Genomic DNA, 14,618 nt, shown 5'->3' on the forward strand with positions numbered 1-14,618 from the left:
TGGTAATTTCTGCTCGTTTTAAGTTTGACCCGGTTATTTATGTTTTATTATATAAATTTTAAAAAAAATACCATAAAGTCAAGTCTTAAAATGTGACATATTTGTCTTCGAAATATATATGTAAGCTATCTGTTGATTTTATTTGTTTATTATTAACTTTTTTTCTTATTCAATGAGAATTTAAGAGGAAAAAAACTATTTAATTCAAATAAAGCAATGACAACCAACTAAAAACAATACAACCACAAAACATGTGGGGTTGACGTTCTCGGATTTATTTTTTTAGTAATTAATGTTTTGCTGTTGTTTTTGTTTTTTTTAGTTTGTTAGCTTGTTGATTTTTTAGTTTGTTGTTTGTTTGTTTTTGTTTTTTTTAGTTCATTACCCGTTTTTACTCATAAATTTTCGTAAATGGCAAAGCAGAGTATTCTAAGAAACGATCTTTCCTTTATCAAAATATTTCAATTGTAGTCCTTTATTGAGACAATTTCAATTACATCAACCATCAGAGAAAAGCCGTTTGTTTTTGTGCAAGAGAAGCATCCAATTTTTCCAAATAACGCGAAATTTTTCTTTTTTTTAATTTTTGTCTTCCTGGGAGGAGTGCTATGATTTCCCCATGCCATTTCCTGTCAGCAGTTCAGTGTAAGCACTACAACTGGTTCATTTAGCAAACTGGTGACATTTAGCGAAAACAAGTTGTTAATAGGCCAATTTTCACCAAAACGAAATTCTTTTTAGGATCCAGAAATATAAGTCAGCACCAATTTTAAAAGTTACAACTGTAAAAAATTAAAAGCACGGATGTGTTTTTTTTTAGTCACAACAGAGCGCTCCTGTTGTTGGATAAGAGCCTTTTTCACGCATGGTTCTTGAAGACGATTCTTGAAATTAGTAACTGACTGTACTTCTGCACCTGCGTTTAATCATGAAAAACCTCATTTGACCAAAGAGTCAATTTTTATTCCAATTTACGCCAGTTGGAGAGCACATAAAAAAAAGGCTCGTTTTTTTATAAAATATATCCCAAGTACATTTTCACAACGTAAATCTTATTTCTTCTTTTGCACGCATTATATCAACACCGTTCATGTGACGTCATATTTATTGGAAATCTTTTCCAAATTATAAAAGCATCAATGCAGTTTAGACAACATGACGTCATGTTCTCTGTAAACATCATAACACTTGGCCGACATGACGTCATTTTCTTAATATAAGAAAAACTGAACAAACAATGTCTCTCATTTGCATAAAGTATCTCTTACTTAAAACATGTTCATTTTTAAAACCATTGTAATTGGGATTCCAGTCTCAGTTGCTGGAATATCAGCTTGTTGGGCTATTAAAAAATATATGGAACACAAAACAGCTGACTGTTCAATAGAAGTCGCAGAAGTACAGAGCTCTGAACCCAACAAGGAGAGTGAACCGAATCCAAATGTTGTCGAAATAGAAAAGAACAAAGACCATAGTTACACACGTAAAGAAGAACCCGAAGAGGAAAAATGCTGGAAAAATCTGGGTCCTGTTTGCAAGAGTGCAGCCTCTATTTGCAAGACCGAGAAATCTTTTTTGAAGACAGCAGCCTCCTGTAGTATAACTGTTAACGAAAGCAAATGTGATGAAGACCAGGTCAAACTTCAAATAAACCCCTTTACACATAGTATAAATCTTTCTATTTATGATAAAATGAAGATGACTATTTCGTCCATCGTCCTTCTTCCTCTGAGAGTGATTGGTGTTGCCACTTGCCTAGTTACATCTTATTCGATTGCTTCTATAGGACTTTTGGGCATATCCGAAGAAGAATTAAAATCAAAGCCTATGCAAGGATGGAGGCGAACGCTGCGAGCCATTGTATCTAAAATAATGGTTGGGCTCTTTTATTGTTCTGGTTTCAGAGTAAGAGTAAAAGGGAGACAAGCGACGGCAAGAGAAGCACCCATTCTGGCACTGGCACCACATTCGTCGGTCTATGATTCGCTGTTAGTTTTCTTCCTAGGGTCACCTTCCATTGTTGCCAAGGAAGAAGTGAAGAAATTGCCGTTTTTTGGAAAATTGGTCAATTTTACTCAGCCAATATATGTGGATAGAGAAGATCCCAATTCTCGATCAAAAACGATTGAAGAGATGGTGCGTCGAGCAACATCTGAGGATCCCTGGCAACAGACTTTGATATTTCCTGAGGGAACTTGTTCAAACGGGAAATCTCTGATCACTTTCAAGCCTGGTGCATTTTATCCTGGAGTTGCTGTACAACCTGTGTGCATCAGGTACCCCAATAGGCTCGACACTGTAACTTGGACTTGGGATGGACCTGAAGCTTGGAAGACTGTATTGTACACTATGACCCAGTTTGTTACTTATGCTGAAATCGAATTTTTACCTCCATATGTCCCGTCAGATGAAGAGAAAAGAGAACCGAAAATGTTTGCCTCTAATGTGCGCTCTAAAATGGCAAAATGCCTTGAAATACCCATTGTCGAATATTCCTTTGAAGATTGTCAACTTATGATGAAAGCAACCAAATTGGAATTGCCAAGTGAATCGGGCTTGATAGGAGTGGCCAACTTAAGATCCAAATATGGATTTGATAGAAAAGACCTGGAGACAGACCTAGAAAGCTTCGCAAAGATTGCAGATAAAAAGGAAGGGGTTATTGGACTTCGAGATTTGGCTTCTTACTTGAAAATATGTGGCAATAACCCTTGCCTTATGCAAATATTTAAAGCCTATGATCAGGATTATAAAGGTTTTATAACCTTTAAGGAGTTCATCGTCGGCAGAAGGTCTGCTTCACTTCCTTGCCATCAAAGAACAAATTTTGGAAGCTGCCTTTCAGCTTCCGGAGCGTGTAAAGAAAGGCTATGTACATTTACTGACAAAAACATTGCTGGTTTCTCTACATAGCTTATCAAGACCATGGAAATCAGAAGTTCCTACCCTCTGTTTTGTAAGGATTCTTCAAGAATAAACTTCTTGCAATCTGCAGTGCCCGCATGCCACATGTAGCAGTATCTTTCTTGAGCATTGCAGTTATAGATACTGGGATTGTAACAGATCAGTTTTGACTTATAATTCTGCCGAGCCACGTTTAGCAGTGCCTGCATGCATAATTTAATTTTGTAGGTCTTTTTAAATTGCTTTTGATCTCTGGTGTTATTTTTGTAATTGACAAGAATATTAAGACAAAATAAAGTAAATTTAAATTTGAATATCCTTCGCGAGTATTGCAGTTATAGGTACTGAGATTGTAACAGTTAAGTTTTGACTTATAATTCTAACGAGCCTCGTTTAGCAGCCAGATGTAGCAGCATCCTTCACGAGTATTGCAGTTATAGGTACTGAGATTGTAACAGTTAAGTTTCAACTTATAATTCTGACGAGCCTCGTTTAGTAAAAAACTTTAGCGTAAAGAGCAGGGCGTTTAGGAGGGCTCTCAAACAATCAAAATGTTTTAATTTTGGCTCTCGCACACGAATAATTAAAACGAGATTTGCATATTAATTTTTTTTTTGTGGCTAAATTGCTTTCTCATAGTTTCAACCGGACGATTTTGAGAAAAAGGGGGGTGGGGTAAGAGGCCAATTTGCCGTCCCATTTCCGGTTACTTATTAAGGCAACTAGAACCTTTTTTTTTTACGAACGTTTTTATTAGTAATAAATATACATAATTTACGAATTAACTTACGTAACAAACTTCTATATTCGTATATTTTTATTACGTATATAAGAGGGTTCGTCCCCTCGTCAACATCTCGTTCTTTACACTAAAGCTGAAATTTTATCCCAATTCTTTAAGAATGACAACAGCATCACAAAGGTCGTATAATAAATAGTTGAAATTACCAAAAATACTTTAGCGTAAAGAGCGAAGTATTTAGGAGGAGTTTTTAATCCTACTCCTTACATCCAGTTGAAAAAACTTTTTCATATTTATTTTTCATTTTTTTTTTAAGAATGCTAGAAAATCCTGCGCCCCCTTCATGAAATTTCTCTTCCTCCATGATAAATTCTCCATGGAAAGATCATCCCACGTAACCCCCCCCCCCTCCCCCAGCCAGAAAAAAAAACTGAAAACGTCTGTACTCTTCCCAATAACCATTTCTATATGTAGACAATGGTCAAAGTTTGTGACTTGCAGCCTCTCCCCCGGGGACTGTGGGGGACTAATCATCACCAAAGATATAGTTTTTAGGTTTTTCGACTATTCGGAACAAAATGGTTATCTCAAAATTTTGATCCGGTGACTTTGGGGAAACAATGAGCGTGGAAGGTGGCCTAGGTGCCCTCCAATTTTTTGGTCACTTAAAAAGGGCACTAGAACTTTTGATTTCTGTTAGAATGAGCCCTTTCACGACATTTTAGGACCACTGGGTCGATACGATCACCCATGGGAAAAAGACAAAAAAAATAAAAATAAACACAAACCAGTGATCGGTGTTATGGCAAAAAATACAAAATTCCACATTTTTATAGATAGGCGCTTGAAACACCTACAGTAGGGTTCTCTGATGCGCTGAATGTAATGGTGTTATTTTCGTTAATATACTATGACGTTTAAGGGGTATTTCTCCTTATTTTTCTAACTAAGCGAAAATTTCTCAGACTCGTAACTTTTGATGGATAAAACTAAATTTGATGAAATTTATATAGTTAAAATCAGCATAAAAATCCAATTCTTTTCATTTATCTATTAGTATCACAATCCCGTTTTTTGACTTTTGGTTACTATTCAGCCGGATCGCTCCTTACTACAGTTCGTTACCACGAAAGGTTTGATACTGATATTTATTCCTTAAAGTTTTAATAATTTTATATTTATTAAAGTAAAAAAGTGAAAATATTTAAAATGTATTACTGAAAATGTATATTTTCAGTAAAGGACAAATTATGTTCTAGTCTCGAGAAGGCAATTTCTTAGTTCTGAGACGCAACTGAGGTTCAAAGAAATGCGGGATTTCCAGCAAAATAAAATAAAAATCGCGATGGTCGCAATCAAATTTCCTAATTTCCAAGGTTTACAAAACTTTCACGAAAAATTTTTCGTCAAGGATTCATATCATACAAATACAAAGTCGAAACAACAGGGAAAATCTGTTCAAGACAGTGGAAATCAATTCTGAGAATATTTCGGCCCTATGTCCAAGGGCCGTCTTCAGCACACTACGAGAACGAGAGGATAAAATATGTATATATAAATAAACTTACATTAAACTGTGAGAATTGAAAGGAATGATGTTTTTTTAAAAACTTTTTTTAAAAACAGCCCTAGCATCCTTACTTCAACCAAGTTCAACCAGAGGAAATATGTTAAGAAAACAGTTCTTACTTCATAATGTGCAGAATTACCCTAGTTAACATATTTTGCAGGGATTTATCTTCACTATTTTCCTTGTATTTCCAGTTTTTCTGTTGCATTTTTAAATATTTGTGTCAATTCTCTAAGTCTAAAAAATCGCTTACAAACAAACACCCAAGTGCCATCTAAATAATCTGATCTAACCTAACTTAACTATTTTATCAGTATTTGGCTATTAATACGTTGTTGTACTGATGGTGTTTAACTACGAATAGAGATTATTTGAAAATGGAAAATGCAATCTAATACATATTTATTGTTCGGAATTTTGTTAAAGATTGTACAACAGAGAAAGAAGTAAAGAGAAAGGTTTTCCCCTTGTAAAATATGTTGACTAGGATGTAAAATATGTTGACTAGGATTGTTGAATAGGATTCCTTATGCACTGGAATAACCATACAACTACACCCTCATCTTGTCTATATGCCCCAACACCAAATATATTTCTACAACAACTTCTATCCCCATTACAGTAAACAAACTGTATTTCCTTAAAATCGTTGAGTATTACTCCAATTATGCTTAGGATATGCTAAATGATATCTAGAATTTGACTTTCAAAGTGGGGTTTTTCAACCCATTACCACAATCAAATGACTCGTTGCAAACAATCACTATGAGGCCACACATGACTGTATCTAGAGGGGCGAAAATGGTGGAAAGCAAGTGTACAGCTAGGTTTTAAGAATATGATAAACTTAACCAAACTCCTATGGTCAAATCAGGGCCGTATACAGGGGGAGGGAGTTGTACCTGGTATTTAATCCCCCAACCCCCAATAATCAGAGGCTTAATGCCGGTCAGGATTTAAAAAAAGAGCTCTGAGTCACGATGTCCTTCTAAATATCAAAATTCATTAAGATCCGATCACCCACTCGTAAGTTATAAATATCTCATTTTTTTAATTTTTCCTCTCCCTTTAGCCCCCCAGATGATCGAATCTGGGAAAACGACTTTATCAAGTCAATTCGTGAAGGTCCCTGACATGCCTACCAATTTTCATCGTCCTAGCACGTCCAGAAGCACCGAACTTGCCAAATCACTGAACGCCTCCCCCCAACTCCCCCAAAGAGAGCGAATCCAGTACGGTTGCGTCAGTCACATATCAAGGACATTTGCTTATTCTATCCACCAAGCTTCATCCCGATTCCTCCACTCCAAGTGTTTTCCAAGATTTCCCCCTCCAACTCCCCCAATGTCACAAGATCTGGTCGGAATTTAAAATTAGAGCTTTAAAGCACAAGATCCTTCTAAATATCAAATTTCATTAAGATCTGGTCACCCTTTCGTAAGTTACAAATACCTCATTTTTCGAAATTACCCCCCCCCCCCCAACTCCACCAAAGAAAGCAGATCCGGTCCTGTTATGTCAGTCACGTATCTTAGACAGGTTTTTATTCTTCCCATCCAATTTCATCCTGACTTCTCCGCTTTAAGTATTTTAGATACAAGTTACGAGGTCCTTCTAAATATGAAGTTTCATGAAGAGCCGATCACTCCTTCGTAAGTTAAAAATACGTCATTTTTTTTAATTTTTCAGAATTACCCCCCCCCCCCCATTAGAGAGGATCCGTTCCAATTATGTAAATCACGTATCTAAGCATTCTGCTTATTTTTTCCACCAAGTTTCATCCCGATCCCTCCAATCTAAGGGTTTTCCACGACTTTAGGTTCCCCCCAAACTCCCCCAAATGTCACCAGATCCGGTCGGGATTTAAAATAAGAGCTTTGAGACACGATATCCTTCTAAATATCAAATTTCATTAAGATCTGATCACCTATTCGTAAGTTAAAAATACCTCATTTTTTCTAATTTTTCAGAATTAACCCCCGCCCCCAACTACCCCAAAGAGAACGGATCCGTTCCGGTTATGTCAATCATGTATCTAGGACTTGTGCTTATTTTTCCCACCAAGTTTCATCCCGATCCCTCCACTCTAGGCGTTTTCCAAGATTTTAGGTTTCCCCCTCCCAACTCCCCCCCAATGTCACTATATCCGGTCGGGATTTAAAATAACAGCTCTGAGACACGATATCCTTCCAAACATCAAATTTCATTAAGATCTTATCAACCGTTCGTAAGTTAAAAATACTTCATTTTTTCTATTTTTTCCGAATTAACGGGCCGCCCACTCCCCCCGGATGGTCAAATCGAGAAAACGAGTGTTTCTAATTTAATCTGGTCCGGTCCCTGATACGCCTGCCAAATTCCAATTCGTCCTAGATTACCTGGAAGTGCCTAAAGTAGTAAAACTGGGACCGACAGACAGACCAACAGATTTACAGAACTTGCGATTGTTATATGTCACTTGGTTAATACCAAGTGCCATAAAAAACAACCAAAATACATATAAAAGATTTTTTGGCATTTTTGTGTTTTTTCAACAAGAACTTTTCTGATTAATTAAATAAAAAAAAACAAGTTTTTTAAAATGAAAGTAAGGAGCAACATTAAAACTTAAAACGAACAGAAATTAATCCGTACATGAAAGGGGCTTTTCCTCCTCAATGCCCCGCTCTTTGCGCTGAAGTTTGACTCTTTCTCTTAACTCTATTTTTAAAACACTAAGAAACTTTAGCGTAAAGAGTGGGGCGTTGAAGAGGAAAAGCCTCTTTCATGTACGGAGTAATTTCTGTTCGTTTTAAGGTTTAATGTTGCTCCTTACTTTCATTTGAAAAAACTTGTTTTTTTTATTTAATTTGTGGACGTTTTTGAATTAATGCATGTTTTAATCTTGGCTTTCCACACATAAATAATTAAAACAAGATTTGCAAGTTAATTAATTGCAATTAATCGGAATATTTTGAGAAAAAAGGAGCTAGGGAGGAAGCCTAGTTGCCTTCCAAGTTTTGGTTACTTAAAAAAGCAACTAGAACTTTTAATTTTTTGCAAACGTTGTCATTGGTAAAAAAATAGACGTAACTTACGAATTAACTTACGTAACGAACTTCTATATTCGTATGTTTTTATTGCGTATATGAGGGGGTTCAACCCTCGTCGATACCTCGCTCCTTACACTAAAGCTTAGATTTTGTCCCAATTCCTTAAGAATGACCTCTGAATCACAAGGGCCGTAGAATAAATAGTTGAAATTACTAAAAATACTTTAGCGTAAAGAGTGAGGTATAACGAGGAGGTAAACCCCTCATATGCGTAATAATTTTAGTTCATTTTAAAATTTAATGCTGCTCCTTACTTTCAGTAGAAAAAACTTTTCATATTTATTTTTTCATTCTTTTTCAATAGAAAATCCTGTGCCCCCTTCATTGAAATTCTCTTCCCCCATGAGAAGTTTCTCCTTGGAAATATCCTCCCTAGTAACCCCTCCTCAAATCTCAATCCTCCCCAAATCCCCCCAATCAAATCAAATCCCCCCTCCCCCGGGGACTGCAGGGAAGTAAGTCATCCCTAAAGACATAGTTATTACGTTTTTCGACTATGATGAATAAAATGGCTATCTCAGAATTTTGATCTGCTGACTTTTGGGAAAAATGAGCGTGGGAGGGGGCCTAGGTGCCCTCCAATTTTTTTTGTCACTTAAAAAGGGCAATAGAACTTTTAATTTCCGTTAGAATGAGCCCTTTCGCGACATTCTAGGACTACTCAGTCGATACGATCACCCCTGGGGAAAAAAAACAACAAAAAAACAAACAAAAACACAAAAAAACACGCATCCGTGATCTGTCTTCTGGCAAAAAATGCGAAATTCCACATTTTTGTAGATAGGAGCTTGAAACTTCTACAATGGGGTTTTCTGATACGCTGAATCTGATCGTGTGATTTTCTTTAAGATTGTATGACTTTTAGGGGGTGTTTCCCCCTATTTTCTAAAATGAGGCAAATTTTCTCAGGCTTGTAACTTTTGATGGGTATAACTGATCTTGATGAAACTTATATATTTAAAATCAGCATTAAAATGCGATTCTTTTGTTGTAACTATTGGTATCAAATTCCATTTTTTAGAGTTTCGGTTACTATTGAGCCGGGTCGCTCCTTACCGTTTGTTACCACGAACTGTTTGAAAGAGCATTTAACTCACACACTAAAAGATTCACAAACAAATCTAGTGAAAGAACATGGATTCGAACAGAAAAAACTAATTTTGCATTCCAAATAAACAAAAAAATGTTTATATATTATTTGCAACAAAAAATGTATATTGGTGTAACCATTGTATATTTTACAATGGTAGTCAATGAGAATTTAAGAGAAAAAAAAAACTACTTAATTCAAATAAAGCAATGACAACCAACTAAAAACAAAACAACCACAAAACATGTGGAGTTGACGTTCTCGGATTTATTTTTTTTAGTAATTAATGTTTTGCTGTTGTTTTTTTTTTAGTTTGTTAGCTTGTTGATTTTTTAGTTTGTTGTTTGTTTTTGTTTTTTTAGTTCATTACCCGTTTTTACTCATAAATTTTCGTAAATGGCAAAGCAGAGTATTCTAAGAAACGATCTTTCCTTTATCGAAATATTTCAATTGTAGTCCTTTATTGAGACAATTTCAATTAAATCAACCATCAGAGAAAAGCCGTTTGTTTTTGTGCAAGAGAAACATCCAATTTTTTCAAATAACGCGAAATTTTTCTTTTTTTTTAATTTTTTGTCTTCCAGGGAGGAGTGGTATGATTTTCCCCATGCCATTTCCTGTCAGCAGTTCAGCGTAAGCACTATAACTGGTTCATTTAGCGAACTGGTGACATTTAGCGAAAACAAGTTGTTAATAGGCCAATTATCAACAAAACGAAATTCTTTTTAGGATCCAGAAATATAAGTCAGCACCAATTTCAAAAGTTACAACTGTAAAAAATTAAAAGCATAAATGTGTTTTTTTTTTTGTTTTTTTTTAGTCACAACAGAGCGCTCCTGTTGTTGGATAAGAGCCTTTTTCACGCATGGTTCTTGAAGACGATTCTTGGAAATTAGTGACTGACTGTACTTCTGCACCTGCATTTAATCATGAAAAAGCTCATTTGACCAATGAGTCAATTTTTATTCCAATTTACGCCAGTTGGAGAGCACATAAAAAAAGGCTCGTTTTTTATAAAATATATCCCAAGTACATTTTCACAACGTAAATCTTATTTCTTCTTTTGCACGCATTATATCAACACCGTTCATGTGACGTCATATTTACTGGGAATCTTTTCCAAATTATAAAAGCATCAATGCAGTTTAGCCAACATGACGTCATGTTCTCTGTAAACATCATAACACTTGGCCACCATGACGTCATTTTCTTAATATAAGAAAAACTGAACAAACAATGTCTATCATTTGCATAAAGTATCTCTTACTTAAAACATGTTCATTTTTAAAACCATTGTAATTGGGATTCCAGTCTCAGTTGCTGGAATATCAGCTTGTTGGGCTATTAAAAAATATATGGAACACAAAACAGCTGACTGTTCAATAGAAGTCGCAGAAGTACAGAGCTCTGAACCCAACAAGGAAAGTGAACCGAATCCAACTGTTGTCAAAATAGAAAAGAACAAAGACCATAGTTACACACGTAAAGAAGAACCCGAAGAGGAAAAATGCTGGAAAAATCTGGGTCCTGTTTGCAAGAGTGCAGCCTCTATTTGCAAGACCGAGAAATCTTTTTTGAAGACTGCAGCCTCCTGTAGTATAACTGTAAACGAAAGCAAATGTGATGTAGACCAGGTCAAACTTCAAATAAACCCCTTTAAACATAGCATAAATTTTTCTATTTATGACAAAATGAAGATGACTATTTCGTCCATCGTCCTTCTTCCTCTGAGAGTGATTGGTGTTGCCACTTGCCTAGTTACATCTTATTCGATTGCTTCTATAGGACTTTTGGGCATATCCGAAGAAGAATTAAAATCAAAGCCTATGCAAGGATGGAGGCGAACGCTGCGAGCCATTGTATCTAAAATAATGGTTGGGCTCTTTTATTGTTCTGGTTTCAGATTAAGAGTAAAAGGGAGACAAGTGACGGCAAGAGAAGCACCCATTCTGGCACTGGCACCACATTCGTCGGTCTATGATTCGCTGTTAGTTTTCTTCCTAGGGTCACCTTCCATTGTTGCCAAGGAAGAAGTGAAGAAATTGCCGTTTTTTGGAAAATTGGTCAATTTTACTCAGCCAATATATGTGGATAGAGAAGATCCCAATTCTCGATCAAAAACGATTGAAGAGATGGTGCGTCGAGCAACATCTGAGGATCCCTGGCAACAGACTTTGATATTTCCTGAGGGAACTTGTTCAAACGGGAAATCTCTGATCACTTTCAAGCCTTGTGCATTTTATCCTGGAGTTGCTGTGCAACCTGTGTGCATTAGGTACCCCAATAGGCTCGACACTGTAACTTGGACTTGGGATGGACCTGAAGCTTGGAAGACTGTATTGTACACTATGACCCAGTTTGTTACTTATGCTGAAATCGAATTTTTACCTCCATATGTCCCGTCAGATGAAGAGAAAAGAGAACCGAAAATGTTTGCCTCTAATGTGCGCTCTAAAATGGCCAAATGCCTTGAAGTACCCATTGTCGAATATTCCTTTGAAGATTGTCAACTTATGATGAAAGCAACCAAATTGGAATTGCCAAGTGAATCGGGCTTGATAGGAGTGGCCAACTTAAGATCCAAATATGGATTTGATAGAAAAGACCTGGAGACAGACCTAGAAAGCTTCGCAAAGATTGCAGATAAAAAGGAAGGGGTTATTGGACTTCGAGATTTGGCTTCTTACTTGAAAATATGTGGCAATAACCCTTGCCTTATGCAAATATTTAAAGCCTATGATCAGGATTATAAAGGTTTTATAACCTTTAAGGAGTTCATCGTCGGCAGAAGGTCTGCTTCACTTCCTTGCCATCAAAGAACAAATTTTGGAAGCTGCCTTTCAGCTTCCGGAGCGTGTAAAGAAAGGCTATGTACATTTACTGACAAAAACATTGCTGGTTTCTCTACATAGCTTATCAAGACCATGGAAATCAGAAGTTCCTACCCTCTGTTTTGTAAGGATTCTTCAAAAATAAACTTCTTGCAATCTGCAGTGCCCGCATGCCACATGTAGCAGTATCTTTCTTGAGCATTGCAGTTATAGATACTGGGATTGTAACAGATCAGTTTTGACTTATAATTCTGCCGAGCCACGTTTAGCAGTGCCTGCATGCATAATTTAATTTTGTAGGTCTTTTTAAATTGCTTTTGATCTCTGGTGTTATTTTTGTAATTGACAAGAATATTAAGACAAAATAAAGTAAATTTAAATTTGAATATCCTTAAGCGAGTATTGCAGTTATAGGTACTGAGATTGTAACAGTTAAGTTTCAACTTATAATTCTGACGAGCCTCGTTTAGTAAAAAACTTTAGTGTAAAGAGCAGGGCGTTTAGGAGGGCTCTCAAACAATCAAAATGTTTTAATTTTGGCTCTCGCACACGAATAATTAAAACGAGATTTGCATATTAATTTTTTTTTGTGGCTAAATTGCTTTCTCATAGTTTCAACCAGACGATTTTGAGAAAAAGGGGGGTGGGGTAAGAGGCCAATTTGCCGTCCCATTTCCGGTTACTTATAAAGGCAACTAGAACCCTTTTTTTTACGAACGTTTTTATTAGTAATAAATATACATAATTTACGAATTAACTTACGTAAAAAACTTCTATATTCGTATATTTTTATTACGTACTAGCTGTTGGGGTGGCGCTTCGCGCCACCCCAACACCTAGTTGGTGGGGGCGCTTCGCGCCTCCCCCAAGCCCCCCCGCGCGCGTAAGTCGTTACGCGCCATATTAGTTACGCGCCATTGTAGTTGTGTCCCTATGTCCCACCTGTGAATATAGATAGATATATATATATATATATGTATATATATATATATATATGTTTTTAACTACGTAAAACTTGCGAATATACAACATTCTTTGCTGTCCCATTGTCTGTGCATATAAATAGATTTTCAGGTTTACCGACTCTTGAACATGCAACATATAATGGTCCATGGGAAAACAATCCGTATTCAGATCTATACCTCATGATTCTAATGATTGCCCTTGAGCTTTGTTGATGGTGATTGCTAATCGACCATTCCCTGAGTCGCCATCGTCATTTATATATCCCCCTGTGCACCCCGGCGTCCCCTTTGTAGTTATGTCCCTGTGTCCCGGTCGTCATTTATATTCCCTGTGTCCCGGTCGTCATTTGTGTCCCGGTGTTCCAGTCTGTGATTTCTCTTTGAGTGTCCCGGGCGTCATTTATATTCCTTGTGTCCCGGTGTCCCGGTCGTCATTTATATCCCCCTGTGCCCCCCGGCGTCCCCATTGTAGTTGTGTCCCTGTGTCCCGGTCGTCATTTATATTCCCTGTGTCCCGGTCGTCATTTGTATCCCGGTGTCCCGGTCTGTATATACATTCGTTTTTTAGTTTTGTTTTTCTCCTTTATTTTTTTCCTTTTTTCTTTTTTTTCTTTTTTAGTTTATTTAGATTTTTAGATTTTTTAGTTTTTTTATTAGTTTAGTTTTTTCTTTTTTAGTTTTTAGTTTTTTTTTTGTTTTTTACCTTTTTTTAGTTTTTTTAGTTTTTTTTAGTTTTTTAGCTTTTTTAGTTTTTTTATTAGTTTTTAGTTTTTTTTTAGTTTTTGCCTGAAATAATTCAGACGTCATATGCGGACAAACACGACGTCACTCGACAGACAGACAGACAGACATAACCCACAAACAACTTATTTTTATATATATTTATTCATATTTTTTTAGTTTTCTTTTTCTCTTTTATTTTTCAGTTTTTTCCTTTTTTTTTAGTTTTTTTCTTTTTTAGTTTTTAGTTTTTTTTAGTTTTTTACCTTTTTTTAGTTTTTTTTTAGTTTTTTTTAGTTTTTTAGCTTTTTTAGTTTTTTTATTAGTTTTTATTTTTTTTGTAGTTTTTGCCTTTTTTTATTTTTTTCAGTTTTTTTTTAGTTATTAGATTTTTACCTTTTTTTAGTTTTTTTAGTTTTTTAGCTTTTTTAGTTTTTTTTTCTTTTTAGTTTTTTTTTGTAGTTTTTACCTTTTTTAATTTTTTTCTTCTTTTGTATTAGTGTGAAATAATTCAGACGTCATATGCGGACAAACATGACGTCACCTGATCCATCCACAGATCCACACACAGACAACTTATTTTTATATATATACTAGCTGTTGGGGTGGCGCTTCGCGCCACCCCAACACCTAGTTGGTGGGGGCGCTTCGCGCCCCCCCCCAAGCCCCCCCGCGCGCGTAAGTCGTTACGCGCCATAATAGTT

Source organism: Artemia franciscana, chromosome 19 (genome assembly GCF_032884065.1).
Source record: "Artemia franciscana chromosome 19, ASM3288406v1, whole genome shotgun sequence".
Classification (NCBI taxonomy): Eukaryota; Metazoa; Arthropoda; class Branchiopoda; order Anostraca; family Artemiidae; genus Artemia; species Artemia franciscana.